The sequence below is a fragment of the Thamnophis sirtalis genome, unplaced genomic scaffold (genome assembly GCF_051295495.1).
Source record: "Thamnophis sirtalis isolate CommonGarterSnake01/CBP01778 unplaced genomic scaffold, rThaSir2_p1.2 scaffold_4, whole genome shotgun sequence".
NCBI classification, from domain to species: domain Eukaryota; kingdom Metazoa; phylum Chordata; class Lepidosauria; order Squamata; family Natricidae; genus Thamnophis; species Thamnophis sirtalis.
Genome location: NW_028261384.1, coordinates 38,326,543 through 38,351,165, shown reverse-complemented (window position 1 = coordinate 38,351,165; position 24,623 = coordinate 38,326,543). Strand labels below are relative to the sequence as shown.

The 24,623-nt window shown below is 34.4% G+C and overlaps 1 protein-coding gene across 1 annotated transcript in view; it reads right to left on the bottom strand.

Moving 5' to 3' along the window:
• Positions 1-24,623, bottom strand: part of LOC106556994 (histone deacetylase 9) — a 173,693-nt gene that overhangs the window by 38,177 nt on the left and 110,893 nt on the right. The window lies entirely within an intron of this gene.

Here is a 24,623-nt window from a genome sequence, read left to right as displayed (position 1 = left end):
TCGTGAAATTGGTGAGACCCTTATTAACTTGTTTTATTAGCAAACAATTCATTGTTTGTAAGATATTGTTATCAATCAATATGTTGTTATCTGCAATAAATTCCTTTATATCTGTGGTTTGAAGTACGTGATACTGTTTGGATAGGACTTTGGGATATTTGGATGGAATTATATGCATATGTAAAATGGTAGGCGTGCATTTGTGGATTAAGTAATTTTTTTTCAAGGTCTTGTTACCCATTGTTTTGTTATCTGGTGGTTAAGTTGGAATGGGACACCAACAAATAATGAGAATTACCTAAAGATTCATGCATTCAAAAAACTTTACAGTATAATTTTGGGCATATCTACACCAAAGGTTTGCCTGAATCCAAAATAAATACATTGCACTGAAGCCAAAACATTTTATGCTTTTGTGCCACAAGAATTCTCTGTACAATAATGGAGACAACCACACTCTTGCAATTAGCCCACAGCATAGAAGCCTGTGAAATTCTTCAGAGGTGTACTCTGCCCACTATCTGACATAATTGTGCTAATGACATTAATGAAAAAAGAGATAAGGAAAGTATATTTGTGGCAGATTAGTAAAAAGAATATTCTAAAAAACTAAAAAGGTACTCAGCAACATCCAACAGAAATCTCCTCTGTGAAAAGTGCTAAGAATTCCTCAGCAGCAAGTAAGTCACAGATCTTTCTTTTTTCTTTCTTTTGCTTTTTGTTTTTTTGCAGAAGCACTCTCCTTGAGGCTTACAGGAAATATCAGCATGGAATATTGACTGTTAACTCAGAAGATGATGCCAGATGTTAATTTTTCAAGGAAAGCTGCCAGCATTCATGTCTACTGGAAATCATAGCATCTGAAGAGGAAGCCCTTGTTCCTTTGTTCCTCAGAAATGGTCAGAAAGCATAATCAGTGATGGAGCAAATACACACTGGTTACACTCAGAAGAACTATTTTCACATAGTCCTGGCAACTGGTCTAGTCAAGAACTGGAGTAATTCTGGAAAACTCCATTTAAAAAAAAAATCCAGGACAATGCTCATACCTCTTAGCAGTCCAGTTTCTCAATAGGGAAAAAAATAGTTGTATACCTGCAAATACTGTGGGGTTACTAATGCTAACAGCCAACAAAATATCATTACACTTTTGTCAACCTAATTATACACAGTTATCTAGGTTACTTTGTTGTAAGGCATGGCAATGTTTTAGCCAACAGCACCATGACAGCTGAATTATGGAAAAACTTAGGACAAATTTGGATCTTGTATATTCCAACAATTTTCAAAAGAAATTAATTTCCTAAAGAAAATCCCCTGCAGTGATCAAACATCAGAATAGTGAAAATAAAATTCTAGAAATAATTAAGGAAAAAAGAAAAATTAAAGCAAAACCAACTATTGAGGCACTAGCTTTAGAGAAGAGGCCCTGTTCTCTTTTATCATAGAATAATAAACTTTCCAAAACCTACTCCAGTTGGGTTTGGAAAAGGTATGGAAATCAGAAAGCGCATTCTTTTAGTTTTCACCTTCTGAATCACATAAAACCTCAAGAATCCACTATAGATCCTGACACAGGCCTTCCAAAAGTTACCGTGGACTATTGTGCCAGTTGTGACCATGGTTTCTCAAGCCATTTCCATTTGGGCAGAATGTGCTATAAAGGAGGCATTTTGTTCTGTGGTATGAAAGATTTATACTTGTGTGGCATTTTCTGTGAACTGTAACTATTCAGGGGAAATTTTGGAATGGAAAGTCTTTTTTTAAATGGAAAATCAAGATTTCTGTTGAGCCCTAAATAGACAATTTTTTAGAACCAACAATTTGGTGGGCGCCAACATTTATCAATTCAGTTCCAACTGTTTCTTCACACAATGGAGTTCCATTTACTTGACTGAGTTATTCTAAAATTTTTGGAGCAAAGTTTCTTATAAAATACCTCAGGGATAACTCAGTTGTGAAACTAATGAGAACTCTGGAAGAAGTAGATTATCTAAATCCACTTCAGTGCTACAGTTTGATGCTTTCTTGCCTCCTGTTAATTGCGTGAAACTGCTGGGTGAGGTCAGCATACTAGTTTGGAATTCAGTACATACACTAATGATTCCTGCTGCCCAGCATTATCACTACTTGAGCTGCTTTATTTCATTGCATAGTTAACAGTGGACTCTTAGGGCTGAAATTGATAGTTTTGGGGAACTTTAACCTGTCACTTCATGATGTTGACTCCAAGTGAGATCGGGAATTCATGGATTCTGGATCTGTCCCAAATGATAGAAGGTCCAATTTATTCAGGAAGTCACCAACTGGAACTGATTCTTATCTTGGGACAGTTGCAATGTGATCTGTTTTTTGAAAATATTACCATCAGTAATATAGATAGCTCCCTCTTTGATTCTGTTTAATTCTCTGGGCAACGGCTTCTGCAATCTGTCCTGTCCTATGCCAGAGTTCTTCAACCTTTGGGGGGGGGAGGTGATTGTTCTATATGAGTAATAGGAAAGGTCACATGCACCCACACCTCCATTTGCACAAGAGGTGGGCATGTGCCCCCACTGCTCACGCAAATGGAGCACATGCACACGGTACCCACTGCTTGTATAAGTGGGGATTAGTGGATACATGTGCTCACCCACCACTTCCATAGCCTGGTTCCAAACCAGTCAAGGCCCAGTAATGGGCCAAGGCATGGGGGTTGAGAGCCCCTATTGTAGGCAACTCATGGATGTGGTTGGATTCCAGAGGGAGCTTCAGTTTTTTTATGAAGACCAGTTAGGCACTTGGCCAAGGTCTTGGCTGCAGCCTGGAATAAACATATGATGAAGACCTTGAGTATATTGTTCTTCTGCAGCCTTTCTCTATGCATCAATCCCATATGCTCCCTGGTTTTCTAATGACTTCTGGCAAATGAAATGCCAGAAATGACACCCAGAGCACAACTGAGAAAGCCAAAGAGCAAATACATTGAACATGTTTGTGCACATATGGTGGTAAGGGTTATGAAATATTGGTATTTATCCACTCTTATTGCATTTGCAGATAATCTTTAGGATCACTCACTCTTTATTGGGGTGGCTTGCACCTCATATCCAGGGCTCTAATAAGAAATATTCATGTGTCAGATAAAGTTACTCAGATTTGCTTGGAGTTGGATCATGATTGGGTAAGTCCTAAAGAGTTGCCCAGGGAATAGTCTTGTGATGATTTCAGGACTGAGTTTGATTCAGTAATGCCTGAGAAAGTGGACAAAATTCTTTTGTCCATAAATCCAACTACCCATTTACTACTGCAGGCCCATTAAGATCTATTTGTTTTCATCAAAAGTATAAATTGAGTTTCTCAGAAACAAACTTGTATACAAAGCAAATTGACAGTATATTACTACTCAAATATTCTATTGTTCTGTCTTTTACACAGTCCATAATGATTATTTACCATTTAATCATCCCACTGGTCTTTAATTTGCTTAAGAATGTATTTTCCTCTCATTAAAGCCTTTGTAGTGGCCATTGCCAAGAGTTTTCCCACCCACCAGTGTTCTGCACTTTATCCTTGTGGTTCTTTTATGACCTCTTGATTAATTTTCATTGATATGCTTCCAACAATAGCATCTAAAATTAACTAGGTCATTTTTTTAAAATACAACTTCCTGAGTCATCAAGCTTGGTGTCCTAAATAAATACATCCCTACAAGAATGAAATAATAGTTCACTCTTCTAGAATCCGGCTGTGAGCATTGAAAAAAATGGTGCTAATTTTCCACTATTTATTATTACCATTTTATTTATTACATTTTACATTGCTTCTCTTCCTTGTAGAATTCAAAGTAACATGCAAAAGTATTATCTGAATTAGTCAACAATTGGTCAATATTTCACAACAGACTAAAATTATATTGAGAGACAGAAAATGTATCAGTTTTATCTGCTGAAAACTTGATGGAGGTACAGGTCCAAGCGAGTTTGGTGCATATTTTCCAGATGGACAACATCACACCGATCTCATTTGTGCAAAGTGCCCTCAAGAAAGCAGCTAATCCTGGTTCTTATTTCATTGACTTTGAACTCTGGTCCTGGCTCTTTTTCTACTCCATATTCCTCTGATACCATGATATATACTCTTAAGTGGGCTGGAAGAACTAGCATTGCCAAGCCGAAGGAAAACCAGAGCAAGGTTTACCCAAGGTAAGACCATATTGTGACAGCCAGCTATCTCTGGAGGAGATGTCTTCCATTTCAGTCTATCAATTCAGCAACCACTGCCCATGAATTGGAATGACAGGCCTTGATAACTGCTGCCAGGATTAAAGGTAACTCACAGGTGCAGTTATAACACTTTGAGACCTGGCAATTGAAGTTCTCTTCAATCAGCTGCCAGCAACTGGGAAAAGATTAATGAAGGACCTAAAGAACAATTACCATCCTCTTCATTTTCACTATATTTAATTTTTCGCAACTCAAATTACCAAAATTTTGCAGATGTATAGAAACCAAAGAACTTCAGCAAATAGTCCTTGCAAAAAAGAATGAGAATATTTGTATTATTTAATAACCCTATTCAGATACTCCAAATCCAAATACTCACCACAGTACTGCAAGATGGTAGCCTGCTAAGAAATCAATACACATTCATTTGTATATAGAAATCTTCTTTCCTGTATACATTTATATTAAAACATATCATTTAAATTACACTGATGAAATGAAGCTTTATCAAAGTCCAAGTGCTACAACACCAGAATAGGATAACGGAATAATGTGAAAATGAATACCATCTCAAGAATGTCATGTAAAAATGTTTCTTTGAAAGTTTTTTTCCCCACAGACCTCAATTCAAACATGTCATTATAAAATATAATTTTCTTTTAGGCAATGGCTAGGATTTTCAAACCATTTAGTTTTTTAAAAATAATAAAGTAGTAAAGAATCATTACCTTAAAAAATCATTAGGAAAAAAATTGTACTGTGTGACTTTTCATTGGTTAGATTGTAATTGTGTGCTAATAAATAGAAATAGTTTTAATATTTACTTTTCATGAAATAATCATTTAAATAATTAGTCTTTTCATTATGTGGGTGTTGATCTTACAATAATTGTTCGCAAGAATTCATCTATAATTGCTTAATTAGAATCTATTTAAACAAATCCATAGCAATTAAAGCAATACCTCATTAATCAAACTTGGCTGGTCTAATAGTGTATAGTATATATATCTAACTAATAGTATACAGTAGCATTCATGATTAGCTTCTAAGTGTGCAACAACCAATTGATTCAAGTACTTATAAAAATGAACAAGGTGAACATATAATCAGCCTAACTATTTATTTGGAAGGCCAATATTTCTAATTAATCTCACTAATATTTAAAGACATAGGATTGAGAAATGCTTAATCATTTTCATTTTTATATTATTTATGTTAATTATAATATAAATAATTTTACTTCAGTTGTGTCATGATATTTTAAAACATGAAGAACTATAAATTGGTCATATAAATAAAATAGAAAATTAAATAGATAAAAATAGAAACTTCACAATCTCAGCAATTTGCCAAAACTTTATTTTTCAATGAATTATATATATGTTTTGAAAATAATTGTTATATATTAATAGCTACTTTATACTGAATAAGGGTAAGGATCTATCATCTAGTCCCAAACTTAGTTCTTATGGCAAAAATGTTCCTGCCAAATAAAATCATATTGTTTAGTGTCAGTAAAAGGATTTTGTTACCCAACTATTTTATTTTGACATTCTTTTAATTAAAGAAAATGAATAGGAAGTTAGATAGAATAGGATGTATGCAAAGCATCACCATCAGACATAACCTGCCTTTCTCTATATTTCTCTGGGCTCTACCATAAGCTTTAAAATAGTCTAAGAAATTAAAGTGGTAGGTGGCTATACCCAAGGGTCTTTCTTTCCTTTCATTATACATATGGATCTTTTGTGAATTGCCCCAAGAGAACCAGCTTCTAGTGGTTAAAGACCCAGGACAGAAACCAGAAAAAATTCTATTTTTGGCACAAAGCCAGCTGTGTGACTCTGGGCCAGTCTCTCTCTCTCTCTTTCTCAGGCTTAGAAGGAGGCAATGACAAACCACTTCTGAAAATGTTGCCAGGAAAACTTCAGGACTTGCCAAGAGCAGTGGCCAAGAATCAAGACTGACTCAAAGGCACAAAATAAGATAAAAATAAAAAATTCTTCTGAGGCAGATGCTTTGTGAGACAGCTGATAATCATGTTTTCAGAATAGGTCTGGAAAGGTTGAGTTCCTTGATCTATCATAACTGGCTGGTAATCTGCAAGATTTCAAGCAGTATTTCTGAAGATGGAGATGCTGACATAGTTATGTATTTTGGAAATGCTCACAAAATTTTTCAGCTAGCCATAACTAGCTGAACTAGTGGTAACTTACTTTGCAGTTCTTACCACATTATATCATCTTAGTATCCTTCATAATAATTTATATTATGGTAATTTGTTTTCCTCTATAACTATTTGTATTAGGAAGGATTTATTTACTTTATAAATAAAGATAACTTGCTGGTCATATTTTTCTGAAAATTTCCAATCAGCAGTATTTTTCAAAAGTAGAAAACTTAACTGCTCTGGTATTGCTTCCTACAGATTTATTTATGACCCTTCAAAATTGCTACTATATTGCAGTCCCCAAGCTAGTTACTCAGAAGTCATTAATGGGCTTGTATTCTAATATGATCTCTTCTGAAAAGGATAAAGAGGCAGGGAATATCGTCATATTATCAGATTTCATGAAAATCATTTAATTGAGTGATAAAATATGACTTAATATGATTTGGTCATAGGATTCTGTTGAACATTTGAAATTGGTTGAAACCTTGTACTTAAATTTCCTGTCCACCCTAAACAAAAGGACATCAATAATTTTGATGAATACATTTTTATTATGTATGCAAGTAAAACTCTATTCTAAAGCATTATTCATTTATAAAACAGATACACATTTTCTCTTTGGGGAAAAACTCTCTTGGCACTGATTAGCATTGGCCCTTAAATGTTGTTTGCAAGAATTTCTGGATGTGAGCCACTATGTTTAATCAATTTCATTTTGTGGTCACAAAGGGACTCTGAAACATGCTACATTTCCTAGGAATTACAACACACCTTGAGGAGTTAGTCACTTTGTCTTTTTGCTTTGGACTCATGAGAATCCATCTGACATATGACATAAACTGCCAGAAATTAAATTGTTTTCATTTTTATTTCAGAAGAAATAGATGAAATTCAACAAACCTGAGGAAATTGTGTTGAAACTGAAATCTGGCCGACAAAGCCTTGTGATTAATTGTAATTTTCAAATCTTACATTTTGAGCAACTTTCTTTTCTATTACAAAAATGTGACAATGGAAACCTGAAGTTCTTGCCAATCAATATAGCCCATTGGAGTTTGATCAGGGAAGCTATTTTGATCCCTGACTTAACTTATTATAAATCCTCTTGAGACCCAGAAAACCATAACTGATATTCAGATGTAACATCTGGCTTTACCACTTTGAATTTTCCAGGTACAGAGTATTGCAGTAACCTTCTGTTATCAATCAGCATGGACTTCAAAAAGCAAAGATACAAGCACAACTGACTGGGTGTTCAGGAAATATGATCAATTTGTTGAAATTGTTATTGTCAAAAGATTTTTCAGTAATTCTTTTCAAAGAGACTCTCTCTCTTTTAAATGATGAATTACTAGAATCAATTTAGGAATATGAGGTTTTAAAAGTAAACTGCTCTTAAGAGACATCAAAATAATATTCTCTGAGTAATCCCCAAATGTTTATTTTTATCAATTAAAAGAGCATATTTCGGCTCTTCAGTGCTAGTAGGTTTTTCAAAACTGCTGCTAATAACTGCTAAAATTCAAACATGGTGAGAGGAAGGACTATTTAAGGATGCTAGGATATGCACTCAGAAAGCAAGATATGAGCTGACAGAAAGCATTCTGCTAAATAACGATTTATATTTACACCTATAGTTTCATTTAGAGTTTCCTTCTTCCTGCATTCCTCTGAGCTACAAGCAAAGTAGAGTTAAAAATACTTTGGCTTTTAAAAAAATATTTTGGGGTGTTCAAATTAGTGTTGACTCTTGGCAGATGCCTTAACTAACCCATGCAATGTACATACCTACATATCATTTGAAGCTGTGGTTATCATAGTAAAATAGACCTGTCATCATTCCATAGAAGTAATAATGAAGAAAAGAAATGATGAGTTGCTTAAAGTACCAGCAAGTTCACTGTTACAATATTCTTCAGGTACTTCCCTGTGCATATTTACTAAAAACAAATGAGTCTGTGTGATATTGGAGTTCCAGGACTGGCCTACAAAATGTCTGCTAGCCTTTCGCTCTGCTATGCAAGTAGAGCAGAAAGTTCCTAGGCACAGCTGAGTCAAAGCATGTTACATAGAATACTTTGGTCTTCTATCCATACATTAAGGCACCATGATTTTAAAATATTCCATGGAAGAACTGATATATAGGCACATATTTCCTTTTATTATATTGTTAAGAGACAGAACTAGTTTTAAAATACTTTTGCAACATAAAAATGTAAATGGGGAAACTATAAATTAAATTAATTTGTACATCAAGTTTGCCAGCAGCATTTTATTTTCTATAGATGTGATCATAGTAAAAGTTCTGAGCCTGAAACATAGCTACAGATTTCTTAATGTTCTGATGTTTTATTATTCCATGGGTGAAATTAATCTTTTCTTCTTAATTCCAGGCATCTAAATATAGTTTTCCTCTATGAGTAAGACACAAATTATCTTACATTCTAAATCCAAACTCCACAATGTATTTTGATCCAAATAACACAAATGAGTTCTTCCTTTATTCTGATATAGTTCCTAAGTGAATATATGTGGGTGGATACTGGCTATCAAAAATATGCTTTATATGAATTGCTCAGGGTGTGTCAGCAAAAGAATAAACTATCTATGGTGTGTTGGTGAATGAGTAAGACAATGAGTATAACAGATTATTATATATTTGAGCCAAAAAGATACAGTGAATATACAATATGTGATATAATTTTTTGTATGTCCAACATGGCCTTACACAACCTGGAAATTATCCAGAAAAGGACACAGCGAGTGCATATAGTTTACATTCAGATTTATTTCCAGGTTGCGATTCAGCAGTACACATATACATGTGCCCAACAAAGTTTGAAAGGGAAAAAAATGTTTTTCAAAGTACATATCTATTTTAAATATAACACAAAGATGGCAAAAAAATTTTTGGGGAAAAACTAACTTTTGCATCTGCTTTTCAGGGAAGGGGATTTGGTGTCCATGATGTTGATTAATACAAGTTGTCCTTGGTTAACTACCATTCATTCGACATCCATTCAAATGTTACTGTATTTTAACTGGTGTTCAAAGCTATGTACCTCACAAAGTTCTCAAAGCCATGTGATCATGATTTGGGCACTTGGCAGCTGTTTCACAATTATAAGATTTGCAGTGTTCTCAGGTCATGTGATGCAATTACAAAATTTGTTTTCCAATAAATATACTCCATGGGGAAGCTGGCAGGAGTTGGCAAATGGCAATCACACATGACATCACATTTAGCAACTATTTAGGATTCACATGGTTAACAACTGGAACTGCTAGAAGAATTATAAATGTGATTGGTCTGGTCTTGGAGACTTAAATTCATTTACAATAACCAAATAAACTTTAGCTATCTCTTCACAGGCAATCCTTGGGTACCTAAGTAATTGGGACTAGGAACTCCATTGCTAAGTGATCCAATTGTAAAATGCAATGTCGTATGACTGCACCAACCTACGATAGCAATAATAGCAGTCCCAAATGCCACTGTTATGTGAATCCTTTGCTGTTATAGCATTCTCAGCCTTCATTTCTTCCAAGGTCAGTAAAATGAGGACCCAGATTGTTGGGGGCAACAGGCTGACCTGTAAACCACTTAGAGAGGGCTGTAGCAATAGCACTTAGACTTATATACCGTTTTACAGTGCTTTACAGCTCTCTCTAAGCAGTTTACAGAGTCCGCAATGGAAGGCTGAGTCAACCTTGAGCCTGATGAGATTTGAACTGCCAAATTACAGGCAGTTGGCCATCAGCAGAACTAGCCTGCAGTACTGTACTGTAATTACTGTGCCATCGTGGCTCAATAAGGGAGAAGTAGTATAAATGTCTAACAGCTATAGCTAGTGATATTTTGTGGTGACACAATTAGTATTTGTGATCATCTCCCAGTTTCCCCATTTATTTTATTTGTTGGAAGCTAGCAGTAAAGATCACAAACGGCAATCATGGCTCTGCAGAAACAATACAATGGATACAACTATTAAAACTTGTCATTAGTACTTTTTGTTCAGCTCTGTCATAACTTTGAATAATTGCTGAATGAATGGATATTAGACTAGAACTATCTGTATTCTTTGTGTCAATTGTTGCACTTGGATCCATTTGAAAAAAATTATGCCTCTGAGGAAAAGACCAAACAAAAGTAGAAATAAGAAAAAATTTCTCTCTTGCTACTATCCTACCATTTTTTTTAAATAACAGGGTCATCCCCCTTTCCCCCCATTTGATGGATAGTTTATGTGGGATTATATTCATGTAAATCACTAAATTGGAGAATTATCTCCAATTTACATTTTTTCTGCTATTGTGGTCCACATGAAGCTGCTATTTTATATGGTGAGAATAGAACAGCCATTGCTTGTGCCAGATTTCCAGAGCAGTATGCAACCAACTCCTGAATGTTCAGGAGTGATTAGATTTTAAAAAAATGGAAAGACTGTAGGGCTTTTTTTCTTTATAGAATATGAAATATTACATCTTTCTAAACTGGCAATCTTATGTGACTGTCTAATGATTGAGATTGTTGTTTAATTTTATGAATTCTGAAATACTGAGTTTCCTCATAAGAAATAACTTAAAGGGAAACATTGGATAGAACTTCATAACAAAGATTTGAAACACTTTATGTTGTTAAATTATATTGGGAACTTTGAAAGAAGCTTTTTAAAAAGCTAGATTTCAGCCAAAATCCAAGCAGTTCAATTATACTGCATATAATGGGAAATACATTGTGTTCCAACCCAATATTTTGTTTTTATAAAATAAGCTGCAACCCTCCAAGTCCCTGATATCATGATGATTATGATGATGATAATAATTGCAATGCTATTCATTGAACATCATAACATGGCTTACAGAAATAAATTAAAATGAAGATATGATGCTGTAAAAGCACATACACCAGAGAAGAGAAAATCAAAAGCATTACAAAGCTAGGGGGATGGACTGCAGACTCCCAAGGTCCCTTACAACTTTCTTATTCTGATACAAATCTTCTCCTGGATTGAAGCTCACTTCACCAGCCCTTAAGAACTGGCTCGCCCGTCAGGCCTGGGGATAAAGATAGTTACCCCTCCCGAATGATGAATGTATGTTGTTTACTATTTTATTATATGTTTCTCTCTTAATGTCTGTATTCCCCTTCCCCGATTTTATGTGAGCCGCCCTGAGTCCCCTCAGGGAAAAGGGCGGCCTACAAATATTAATAAAATCACTAAAATAAAAAAATCACCAAATTAAAGGTTGACAATCAGAAAGTGATGTAACCAGTATAAAGTCTTAAATATTAAACAGTTGACAGTGTTAGATTATTGAAAATGCCTAACATACCTTCAAATTACACAATGAGAGTATCACAACCAAGGGAATTTTTAGTCCTATAATTATTCCCCAAAATCACCTTGTATTGAATCAAAAGCAGAATCCTTTCCCACAATCTCACAAGCTGAGCTAATATATAAGGGAAATCAAGTTATAGATATATTGCATATATGTTGCAACTGTAAATGACATTCAGTAAATATTTGCTTTAAGGTAGAGCTATAAAGACAAGTGACTGGATTACCAATTTCATGGCTTCTACTGTTCAGTTGATATATAAAAAAGGCAATTATTTATCTTAATTAGCCGCAACTTGGATTTCATGCTTAAAGCCAATATTTAACTCTATAACATAAAAATATAATTATTATTATAATTGAATATAATTATTCAATTCATCCTATCATTTAGCAAATATCATCTATATAAAATCAGTTTAATATATGTTGCCATTATGACTTCTAGAATATAAATCTTGCCATAATCAGCCTCCATCAAGGATATGAAATACCTTTCACAGAAATATAAAGTCAAGCTTTAGTTCAAAGAATGGATTTGAAGCCAATAGTAGTTCCCATTTCTTTTAGGAAACTAGGAATTGAAGAGGAAGCAAAGGGCCTACCCTTGTTCTAATAGTGTGTAAAAGAAGAAGCAAAAACCCTAATCCAAATATACAGTAATTTTGCAAGCATTTCTTTAGTGCATGTCCAGGAAACCTATGGTTCAGATTCATTAAATTAAATTAGTGATTTAGTGATTTTAGTGATTTTATTAATATTTATAGGCCGCCCTTTTCCCTGAGGGGACTCAGGGCGGCTTACATAAAATAGGGAAGGTAAATTAAAAAGATTTGGTATGACTGCCCTCTACAAAGACTCTGGACAGCTTACAAAATCCCCAAAACAATAAATTAATTAAAACAGTTGAACATGAAAACAGGGAACCTTGACTAAAGCAACTAGAACAACAAACAATAAAAAATATGATAGGGACTCCACCAGTAGATAGCAGGAACATTAACTCTAGGTCTGGGAACAGAATCATGTCTTAGGGACTTATCAGAACCCCATGATTGCCACTTATTTGCTGGGGGGGGGGAATAACATTTCAGAGGGGGCAGACCCTGAGAGAGAAGGCAAGCTTCCTTGATCCCACAAGATGGCAGCATTTAATTAAAGGGATTTGGTGCACATCCAGTCTGCCCAAGCATACTGGTTGGTAAAAACAATTAGACATAAATGGTCCCATATGATACTCCATCTGCCACCTTACTGATTTGTGCTTCCCCAATAGATGCCATTGCCCTGATGTAACCTAAAACATTATTGCATTGTAGATTGGAGGGGAATTTCATACTTTTCTACTAACACATATTGTGGTTTTTTTTAACACAAATATTTATTTTATTCCATCTATCTTTGAGAAACTTTTAAAGAACTGGATCAGGTGTTCAAACATTCAGTGACTACTGATTTTGTTATTAAACTTTTTAGGAGAGGAAACGTCTTTTACCATATCAGTACTAACATCTGAGTTTGTAAAGTAAGATCAAACAGATTTTATTATTGTATTTCTTGAGAGGAGACGGAATATGTTTTTACCATGGCACCAGCATCAGAGTTTATAAAGTAAGATCAAACAAATAAAGGAATTTAGAAGGGGAACTAAACCAATAACCAACCAAACTCCATGTCTTTAAAGCAACTGGTTTCATAAGCAGCAATTCTGAGGAAAATATGAGAGCTAAAGCAGCACATTTATTTAGTTTTAATTTTTTGTGCTGTCATACTTCGGCACTGGAGCTCTGATTTAGAACACATGCCATTTTCCTTTGATGTTGTGTGTTTTTTAAAAAAACAATGGCAAGAAAGATAGAAATGAATTATACTGCAGCCTAAATCATAAAACTGGGCTTTTGTACTCTTAATTTACATATTGCTATTTTGGTTTTGGAAAAGTATTTTAGTCCCCAGAGCCTTAGAAAACAAAATAAACTCTTTCCATCAAATAGTTATTTTTAATATGTGCCAAGGCTTTTATTTAAGCTCAGGTTATTCTCAAAGTTCAGTTCACTCCTCCTTCTTCTCAGTTCCTTTTCCCTCTCACTCTTTTATTTCTAAAGATGGATATGCTGTGAATGAACGGATGTGTAATCCAATTTATCTGGAAGACCTGCTTTAGGGAAGATTATTTTCATCCATTGATGATCATCATTAAGGAATGAATGTTCAGCCTTGTTTTCAAAGACTGCGGCCAGTATAGCATAGAAGATATTATTAATCACCCCAAAACAACTTATCTTCGGGAACAATGACTGAAATCAGTTTAATCTACTATCCCTAAATGAAATAATTAACCACATCTTAGTGATTAACAAGGACTAAATATCTTAACTATTTTTCTGCAATGGCAGGAATTGCTACTGATAATACATAGCTTCTCTTGTTTAATTGAGCCTACGGTTTCTGCAGCTGTCTTCTGTACATACACTAAATTCAGAAACAGGACATATAGTGAAATTGAAAGAAATAGAAAAAGCTGATTAGCTCTCCAACACCTATATTTTTAAAGAATTCAAACAGAATATTCCATTTCCTTGGTCAGATTTGTTCTCCCTACACACTTTCTTTCTTTTCCAAGCAATACCTAACAGTTTACGGCTACAGAACATACTCTATCTGGATGACTTTGAGGGTTGGGGTTGTTTAGTTTAGTTGTGCTCCTTTATGGTTTTTTTTTTAATCTAGGTTTCTAATTTGACTATATTTCAAGGTTCTCAAATATTTCTCTAATTCCCAAGAGTAGGAAAGTAGGTAAGAAGGAAGAGAAGACAGGAGGGGGAAAGACAGGGGAAGAAGAAAGAGGAAGAAGAAGAGGAAAGAAGGCGGCAGAGAAAGGAGATTGAGAAGACAGAAGTAGCAAGGTTGTTGCAAAATAAGATGGAGGAATGGGGTGGCAAGAAAGTAACCCAAACTGTATTCTATATATTTATTAAAAAAATAACGATAAAGATTAATGATGAATAGATAAATGTTAATAGTAATTATAATAGTGTATACTTGTGAATGAATTTGAAAGGAAAAAATAAAAAACTTTAAAAAAATATTTCTCTAATGCTCACTGGTCCCAGTTATATTCTGTTTTCTTTTTAAATCATTTCAATTGTTTATATTGTCTGCTTGATTATTAATGAATTGAAATACCTTATATAATTAACATGGCTTACATTTCAATTCCTAAAAGAATCTTCTGTGGTTTGAACACATACTTAAACCTCCATCTCTATTGACATGGGCAACATATATAAAAACAGTTGAGACTTAAATTGCACAGCCAGCATTTTGACAATTTTGATACACAGTTTCCATAGATGTCTCTGACATGGATAGAATGATTCATTGAATCTGTAGTTTTGATATGGTGCCTGCCTGGATTGCAAGACTGACAAGTGAAGAATGGACAAAACGTATACATGAGTTGCATTTCTCTTCAGACAAAGAGTAAACCAAAAATATTTAAGGCATTATGTAGGCTTTTTATTTAAAGACAAATTGAGCTGAACAATGATGATTTTTTCAAAAGTCACTGTATATCCTAATTATATTTAGGAACACAGGCTGACATTCTTGCATTTTTATGCTTAAGTTACATATTAATTTATTCCAAAGCTCTGCTTGAAGATCCTTATTTATAACATTTCATTTCCTGATTTATGGTTCAAAATATTGTCAGAAATGCACAAAAGTACAAAATAATTTGCTGCAAAATGAGCAGCAAATTATCCCGTCTTTCTCAATCCAGAGAAACAACAACAAAATATCTTCTTGATTTTCCTCAGCCCCATTCTCTCTCTCTCCCTCCCTCCCTTTCTCCATCCCTCCCTCCGTCCCTTTCTCCCTCCCCCCTCCTTCAGCCTATTGGCATTATTACAATTTGTCCTTGCCCAGTATGAATTGGACTATAATTATTATCCTATAATAATAATCTCTTTTAAAATCTGTAAAGTACTGGAATGGGAAAGTGTAGTCTAATAACAGAACCAGCAATCTGCAGCTGAATTGGATTTTATACTGAAACTAAGAGTATGTAGTTGTAAATTAATGGACTAACAACCACTGTATTATCTAATGGACCTGCTGCTGCAGATTTAGTTATGTTTCATTGGCTGAAACACAACTAAAAACCTATGATGGAGGATAGAATGAATACAAAGAATAACTCACACTTACACTTGTATATGAATACAATTTTCTTTTAAAAAGAAAATATATATTAAAAATATATTAAAAAGAACTAGCTTCATAATAATTTCACTATTTTAAATACACAAATTACTATGAAAACAGAATCAATTCTGTAAATGATACAGATTGGGAATAGAATTTTCCCCCTAAACATTTCTAATCTCTGATCACTGTATTTTGATTTGATTTCCACTAAAGACTTACCGTATGCAAAATATTAAAATTTGTAAACCAATAAAAATATAAAATATCAGCACTTAATATGAATTTAGTATCCATAGAAATAGTGGGCTGTCCTTTGTTAGATCTGTTTAAAAGATCTACACAAACATGTTTGTGATGCTTTAATTTGGATCCTAGAATTGAGTAAGAGAAATGTATTCTTCCCTAAATTAGCTGAGAATTTTGGGAGCTGAAGTTAACACATAGAGAAGGAGTTCAGACTGGCAAAAGATGTTCTAAACTGTATAGTTAGAAATAGAAATAGATTTCCTTGAATCATTTTCTTTAATGCTCATTAGCATTTAATTTTTCATAATTAATTACAGCTAAATCACATACAAAACTAAGAAGACTTACCTAAAGCCCTGAAAAATATCCAAGTGCTGTTCCAGTTCCTAGAATCTTGGAAATACAGGGTTTACAATTATCCTGCTTACTATAAAGTAAAATTCTTATCTTTATAAAATAAGGTTTTTATTTGGAACATAAGAAGTGTGTGGCCCATGATGCACATATTGAAAAAAATAATTTTAAAAAGGGACTATTTCTACAATATTTTATATTTCCTTTTGATTTTCCTTATTTTATAACAGTTTCAAAATTAATACAGATTAAAAATTAATTTATCTAATTGCTAAAAGTTAAGGCAATATAAGAGTGGAATAATGGAGGATTCCCAATGATGATATAAACTTTCAAAGGCTATGTATCAGGAAAAAAGTGTGAAAAAGATGGACTCACTGATTAGGTCACAGATTACTTCTAATGGCTTTATGTGGCAAACTAGAACAGAATTCAGACTCTTAAATATGTCTGTCTTCCCCAGAATGATGTCTGGTAGACTAAGAATTATTGTACCTTTGTTTTTTGAAGTCCATGGCCAAGGAGTTGCTGTGAGATTATTGCTACTGATAAGAAGTGTTTATTTGGTAAAACATTTGAGGTAACAATTCTTGGCACCTTTAAAAGTTCAGCAGGAAACTGCCACAGAGTAAATAGCATAACAAACCATTTATTTGCTGTGTTTTTACCTAAAGATCTATAAAAATAATTTTGGAACTTTCTTCTAATACTGTAACAATTCTTAAGAATTAAGATTTGTAGATATATTGTTTTTAGTATAATTTTATTTAAACAAAAACATGTTTGAAATGGCTATCGTTGGCACTACTTGTCTTATCAGTTCCTACTTACAAGACAAAAAGGATGGATCAGTACCTTGATGAAAAATTCTGCCTTTCCTTCCCCTCTTGAGCTTTCAATGTCCACTACACAGAGTTAGAAGATTAGAAGTGTCAACAGCTTGTCACAGCTTGAAATGCAGCTGCTGAACAAGCAAACAAGGTTGCATTCCCTCACCTCCGAAGAACTGACAATGGAAATTTGGATTTCTTTTATTTTCTTCCCTAAAAATAATTCTGCTATTTAAAAATGTTTGTAGGTATTATAGCAAATTCTATTTGGCCAATCATAATAAGTTGTGATGATTCACATGATAAGTAAAAAAGGCACATCCGTACATTACATTATTTATTTCTTTTTTTACTTACTGCATCATCTAAAACATTAGCTATTACTTTTCCCATATTGAACCACTTTATTTTTCTTATATTCAAAAGATTGGTGCTTGAAACAGAATTAAATAACAACTTGATTTTATATTGTTAAACATGGAAAGCATTTATTTTTGCTTTTGAACCTCTGCTTCTAACAGTATTTTATAACACATCAGAAAGTCATCTAATTATTTCTGATGAATTCTCTTAGATTCCAATTTAGGAATGGAGGGGAAGATGTACCATTGCTAGGTTTTTCTATTTCTTGCATTATCCAGCAGGAAAGGGGATCTTTAAAAATGGAAGCTATAACCTATTTTGTGACATTTTAATTGAATCTAATAAATATTGTACTGTTGATTTTCCCCCTTGTGATTCAACTTGTGAAGGGTTATAGTTCAATTAAAACAAAAATTCTTTGGAAAAAAATAATTTTACAAGTTACTTCTAAAAATAATAATGGATACCTCTAAAAATGGATATCAATGGCTAAATATTCAGTAATTTATTTCTATTCATGGGTTAATATTTTAAGTGCATTAGTAATGCATTAGTAATGTCATTAATGATATAGGAGTAAGGAAGTAAAAAATATCACTTTGAATAATATGCCCTCAATATGAATGCTTCAAGGCAATCTTTCTTTACCACAAATTATTATTCTATTTTGATCTAATGCCAAATAGTTTCTTTAAGATAAGAAAGAAACAAGAGCTAAGTTTTAACAGGTCACTAAGTTCAGCCTTCCATGAAAAACAGAAAGCCCCAAATTTTAATGTTTTGTTTGACACTTTATTGTTTACCATCAATACAATTGCTACCTGACAGCTTGGGAACTATCAGGGTTAATCAAGTTGTATCACTGTTTAAAGATTGTGCACTTTATCTGGTCAGTTTTATGAGAAATCAATTGAAAAGGGAACAATCTAGCAAAGGTTATACGCTCTAAAATATACATGTGTTATGAGTACATGCTTGCATTTTCCATGTAAATCAAGAATATTAAAAGGTAAAAAATACTAGGAATGAAAGTATTTTTGTTGAGTTAGAAGGGAAAAGTCCTTTATCCCATATACAAGAAAAAGAAACAATTTTTTAAAAACTAAAAGAGAAAGGAAATACTTTTTCTATTATTTAACAGCATCCTGTTGCCCTTATCTTCACCTAAAATTTGCAATACAGCTGAATTTTAGTTTGAAAGCATATTTTTCATATTTAAATTAACATTTAAATCAAACACTTTCTCCCCATTCATAACAGAAAATGATGTCTTGAACGTTTTATCCAAGTGATAGTTATTTTGGCATCTGAGGCAGAAACTCCTAGAAGCAATTCTGCTCTTCTGTCAAAAAAAAATATCTTAAACATCTTAAATTTATTCAGAAATGTTGCCCCAGAAAACAGCTTCACTTTGCATTTTTTCCTTTATGCTTTGAATAAAAACCAATAAATAGATGAACATAAAACTTTTTTATAGTTAATATTATTAGTAATATTTCTTTATGTTATATTTTTCTATACTTTTTTCCATCAGTATATAAAATGGAAAACCACAAAATAATATATGCTATTTTATATATTAAATATTATTGTTTTACCTTAAAATAGTTTAATCACTTCATTATCTCCTAAAACATTTGCATAATGGGGGAAGAATCTAGAAATGTAAATATTTTTTTTTTCAGAATTAAAAATTACAATAGTAATAAATATGGTAGCATAAATAGGAATAAACCAATATCAATGAGAAGCAGTAATGAAACACAAATGAAGAAAAAAGTAAGTAGGCACAGAGACAAACCAATTATGAAATGTTAAAAATTCTAACTGAAAATAAATCATTCAAATAGTTTTGGGATATAAATATAGGTGATCACAAATATTGGAAACAGAATTTTAAAAAGAAATTTAGAATATGGCCAAACACTGCCATATTCTATATTTCTTATGCCAAACCTCTCTTTCAGTTCCACAGCCAAGAATCTACATATGCGATGGAATGCATTAAATTGTATATGAGTAACAGAGCATCTTCCTTCACAAATGACATGGTAATTCACACCATTCTGAACATCACTTCTTTGTTTCTGCTTTTAAAAAAACTTAACAGCGAAGAAAAAAATAATAGTATCTGGCAGTAGAAATGAAATCTTCTAATTAGTACTGAATAAAAATAATATAATGTATATGTATATAAAAAAAGAATTGTGGGCCATGACTTTAACCAACATTCCTACTGACATCAACTATTGCTGTGTATGGAAATAAAACTACTCTAACCCAGAACTTTAGCAAGTCTTTGCAGGGGTGATATCAGTTGCAATACTATGATGCAGTTTACAAGAGTAAAATGGGAATTAGAAGTTAATCTTATGAAATCTTATGAAATCTGTTTATCTGACTTCATAACACTGTCACACTTCTTTTGTGGCTCCCAAATAATCTTATGCTCAGCTTTGTAACCATAGTTTGTTTCTAATTATTGCTTTCTTCTTTTCATTGCTGTTTTAGTAGGTTTGCTGTAGTTTTTCTTATAAATAACATCATGCCAAAATTTCTTCTGCATTTTTCTACAATCTTTTTTGCCTTGCAATTGGAAGAAAATATGGTTAAACACTGAACCATTCTGTGAATTCGGTCACCTCTTTTTTAAATTAAAGTGGAATTTAAACCAATAGAAATAAGTATCTTCCTGGCAGCAAGATGACAATGTGAGTCAATAAAAAACATAATTGTTCTGATCCTGGAATAAGATTTATGAGTCAGTTTCAAATGAAGAGAGTGCTATAAGTTAGGATAGTGGGCTTCCGGTGGGCGGGGCCTGACAGGGAGTTGTTATTCTTAACAGCTCTCGAATCTTGGCATTGTTAAACTGTTTAAACAGCAATCCATCAAGCTGTTTAACAGTTTGTTTACCCCCTCTTCAGGCCTAGAAGAGGTAGGGTGAGAAGCTATGCATGGGAAGCCCTCTAACTAATCCTCTCAGCCTAAAACCTGGGAGGAAGGGGGAGGGCACCGGCAGCATAGCAGCTCCGCGCCAGGAATCATTCTGCCTTTTGTTGCAGAACGAAGGTCTTCGTTCATCCTCAGCACAATGAGCTGAACCAATATTTGTGAGCTTCTAATTGTATGTATAAATCCTTAGCTCCGTTTGTAAAAAATTCCTTCTGATAATTATTTGCTGAAAGCTCTACAAAAATGGTGCAGAGCTGTGTAGGAGCTGTGTAGGAGGGGCGAGACTCCGATAGCATTCTTGTGAAGCGTAGAAGTGATTTATTATCAAGAAGTGATTTATTATCAAACCAAATATCAATTGCTGTATAATTGGACTGCCTGGACTTTTTAATTGACCAAAAAAGATTAAACTTGAGATGGCTTCTAAGCAAAAACTTTCCCCTCCTCCCCCCACGTCGAAAAGTGCCAGGAGTTCTCCAGCGCCCTCTATTAAATTACAGTCGTTACTTCCTCCTACTTCTGCAGGGGACCCCTTGACAAGAGAAATTTTGCAGAAATAATTAATTGATGCGTTAAAAAATCATGCTGATTCGATGGAAGCAAAAATTAAGGAAGAGATAGCTGCTTCTAAGTAACAGATGTCCGAAGAACTTATGATATGTAATCAAGCAATTAGAGGGGATTTCCTGATGGCTTTGAATTCTCTACCAGGTTATACACTCGGACTCGAAGAAAAGTTAGAAGATCTTAGCAACTCTAATACAAACCTGGTAATGAAGATGGATGTGGTCCAGCAAAAGGTCAGCAATGCAGAAAATGAAATCATAATGTTACAGTATAGACAAACGGAATTTGCCTTAAGGATAAGGGACCTCCTGGAAAAAACACAAGAGAACCTGAAACAGATTCTCTCTGAAGCCTTTGACCTGATGGTGGGAAGGTCAGGAGGGAATTTCGACATGATATTACAGGAGTCCTACAAAACTAAGCTTCAAATTGGGGACCAGGAGGTGACTGTCTTGAAGGAGATACCACATAAAATGTTGAGATCTAGGAAAGACTATGCCTTTTTAGTCGAAGAGCTTAAAAATCGCCAGATACAGTTTAGATGGGATGCGCCAGCCAGCATTGCATTTAGCTACCTTGGAAAAAGTTATCGCCTCAATTCAGTATGGAAGGCCCAAGATTTCTACAGCAACATATTGAAGGCTGGACATCCCCCTCCCTCTAGATCCAGAGAAAGAGAACAAGAAGGACATGATGGACAGCAAACATCTCAAGCATTAACAAGGGGGGACCAACTTGTTCTCTAAGAGGTACAAGAAGCTAAGGAGTGGTTACTAGACGAATGGAACAGGAATTAAAAAAGCAACAAGCACAAGCCACTGTTCAGGAGCCTACAGGTGTTACTTCAGAAGCAGTGGGAGGAGCCAGGCCAAAAATTAAATTCCAAGATGTTCAGATGGCTCTTAAAAAGCTTCAGGGGGCTAAAGTTTCTAACTTGGAATGTCAATGGTTTAAACTCCCCACAGAAAAGGAAGAAAATAAACCACTATCTTAAACAATTTAAGAATGATGTAATTTGTTTGCAAGAAACTCATATTAGATCAACTGATCAAAAATACCTGATTAATACAAGACTTGGACAACACTTTATAGTTTCTGCCACTGAGAAGAAAAATGGTATAGTTATATACTTAAGGATTTGAAAGCTGAATTAATTGAAGCAGACCCCCATGGAAGATATATTGAAATAGATTTGGTTTAAGAAGGGAAAAAGACACTACTATTTGGAATATATGCTCCCAATCAACAACAAGATAAATTTTACAAAATGCTTCACGCTAAGTTAGTACATTGGGACTATAGATCTTGTATATTACTGGGTGACTGGAATGGCATTATGGATACCAAGAAAGACAAGAAGGCTCTCCGCCAAAATACCCAAAAGCGAGCAAAACTACCTAAGTCCTTTTTTGATATGATAGAGGATTTTGAATTGAGAGATATCTGGTGAGAAAGGAATGCAGAAGAATATGACTTTACCATTTTCTTTGATAGACATCAATCCTTTTCTAGGATTGACTTCATATTAACAACCAATGATTTGTTTTCTAGGGTAAAGAAGACGAAGATATGCTCCAGAGCCTTATCAGATCATAATCCAGTCTGGATGGAGTTGGGGGTGGGGACTCTAGCAAGAAGGTCTTGAAGACTGAATGAAAATTTATTTAGATATGAGAAAAACATTAATGAATGTAAAAAGTTGTTAAAAGAATATTTTGTTTTTAATATGAATAAGGGTACATCTATGGAAATGGTATGGGATGCAAGTAAAGCCTATATGAGAGGAGTTCTGATAAATATGAATAAACTACATAAACACAAACAGGGGGAAAAGAGAATTCAACTTGAGAATGAAATTAGGAAAAGAGAGCAGGAGCTCATCTTAAACCCAGGAGACAAAAAGATTAAAGAAACAAGTATACTAGATTTTAAGGTAATATGACTGTACATGTATACTGCTATGCCTTATTTTTTCCTTTTTATGTATATTGAAATGGAATTATAAATACCATCAACACAAATGGAGTTTGCTCAGAAGCTGAAATACACCAAGTGAATTAGAGGAAGAGTGGGAAGCAGAGGAGAGAAGAAAGATAGGAAGAGAGGGATAGGAGAGAGGGCAAGAGGGGGGAAGGTGAGGTGTATAAGGAGGAGTGGTAAGGGAAGAGAGGAGAGGGAGAAAGGAAGGGGAAGTAGAGTAGAAAAGGATGATGGAGGGAAGAAAGGAGGTAGAGAGGGGGAGGAGAGAGGTGGAAGAAAGTGTCGGATAAGGTATAAATATGGTGTATGGAGAACAGAAGAGCCAATAACTGGTTTTTCTTTTGTTTTTTTGTTAGTTGATGGCAAGATGAATTGATGTAATTACTTAATAATACAACATGATATTGGCTATGTAATACTATACATGTGATTATATGTTATGGAAATGGAAAATAAAAAAAATATGCGGAAAAAGTTAGGATAGTGTTGACGAACCTTTTTGTCCTTGCGTGCTAAAATTGTCTGTGCCCACACCCACCTGCACATGTGCCCCACCCACATGCATGTGTGCATAACTCCCTGTGTGCGGAAGGTGAGTTTCCACCCTCCCCAGTCTCTGGAGGCCCTCCAGAGGCCAGAAACACACTCTTTTCCGAACTTCTGGAAGTCCCATTTTTTGCCCTCCTCAGAATCCGGAGGCTTTCCTTGAGCCTTTGGGAGGGTGAAAATGGCTTTCTCCAGGCTCTGGAAGCCCTCCTTAAAACCTTCTTGTGGCAAAAATGAAGTATGGGGAGACCACCGTTCCCCCACCCCCACCCATGTACATGCAATTTCCTGTGCATGCGTGTGCAACTCCCACATGCATGACAGACCCTAACCTGTGCCCCCACATGCGCATGCAACTCCTGCATGCACTGCAGACCCAAAAATCAGCTGGCTGGTGGGAGCAGCATGTGCAAGCGTGGTGCAGCTGGCCCACAGAGAGGGCTCCATGTGCCACCAAGCCACAACACGTGCCATAGGTTCGCCATCACAGAGTTAGGTCATGGAGGAATAACAATAACAAAAATCCTCTCATCAATTAATTCTGTCAAGTGAATGAGTGGTCTAAACATTTAGGGATAAGGCAACTAGAGCGATTAAGGTATTTGAAACATACTCTGCTATGTTCAAAGAGGTGACAAAAAGAAAACAATTGGAAAATCATGATAAAAAATTATTTTATTGTTTACATATTTGTTTAACAAATAAAAGACTACTTAAAAAATGATATGTGCAGGCTTCCAACTCTAAGAGTGTCAAAACATTTTCTCTCCATGGTTCCATCCTAAGTAAAAAAGCCCTACCTTAGTGGCGTAAAGTCACCTAGGGCCACAAGAACTGTAGCCCTCAA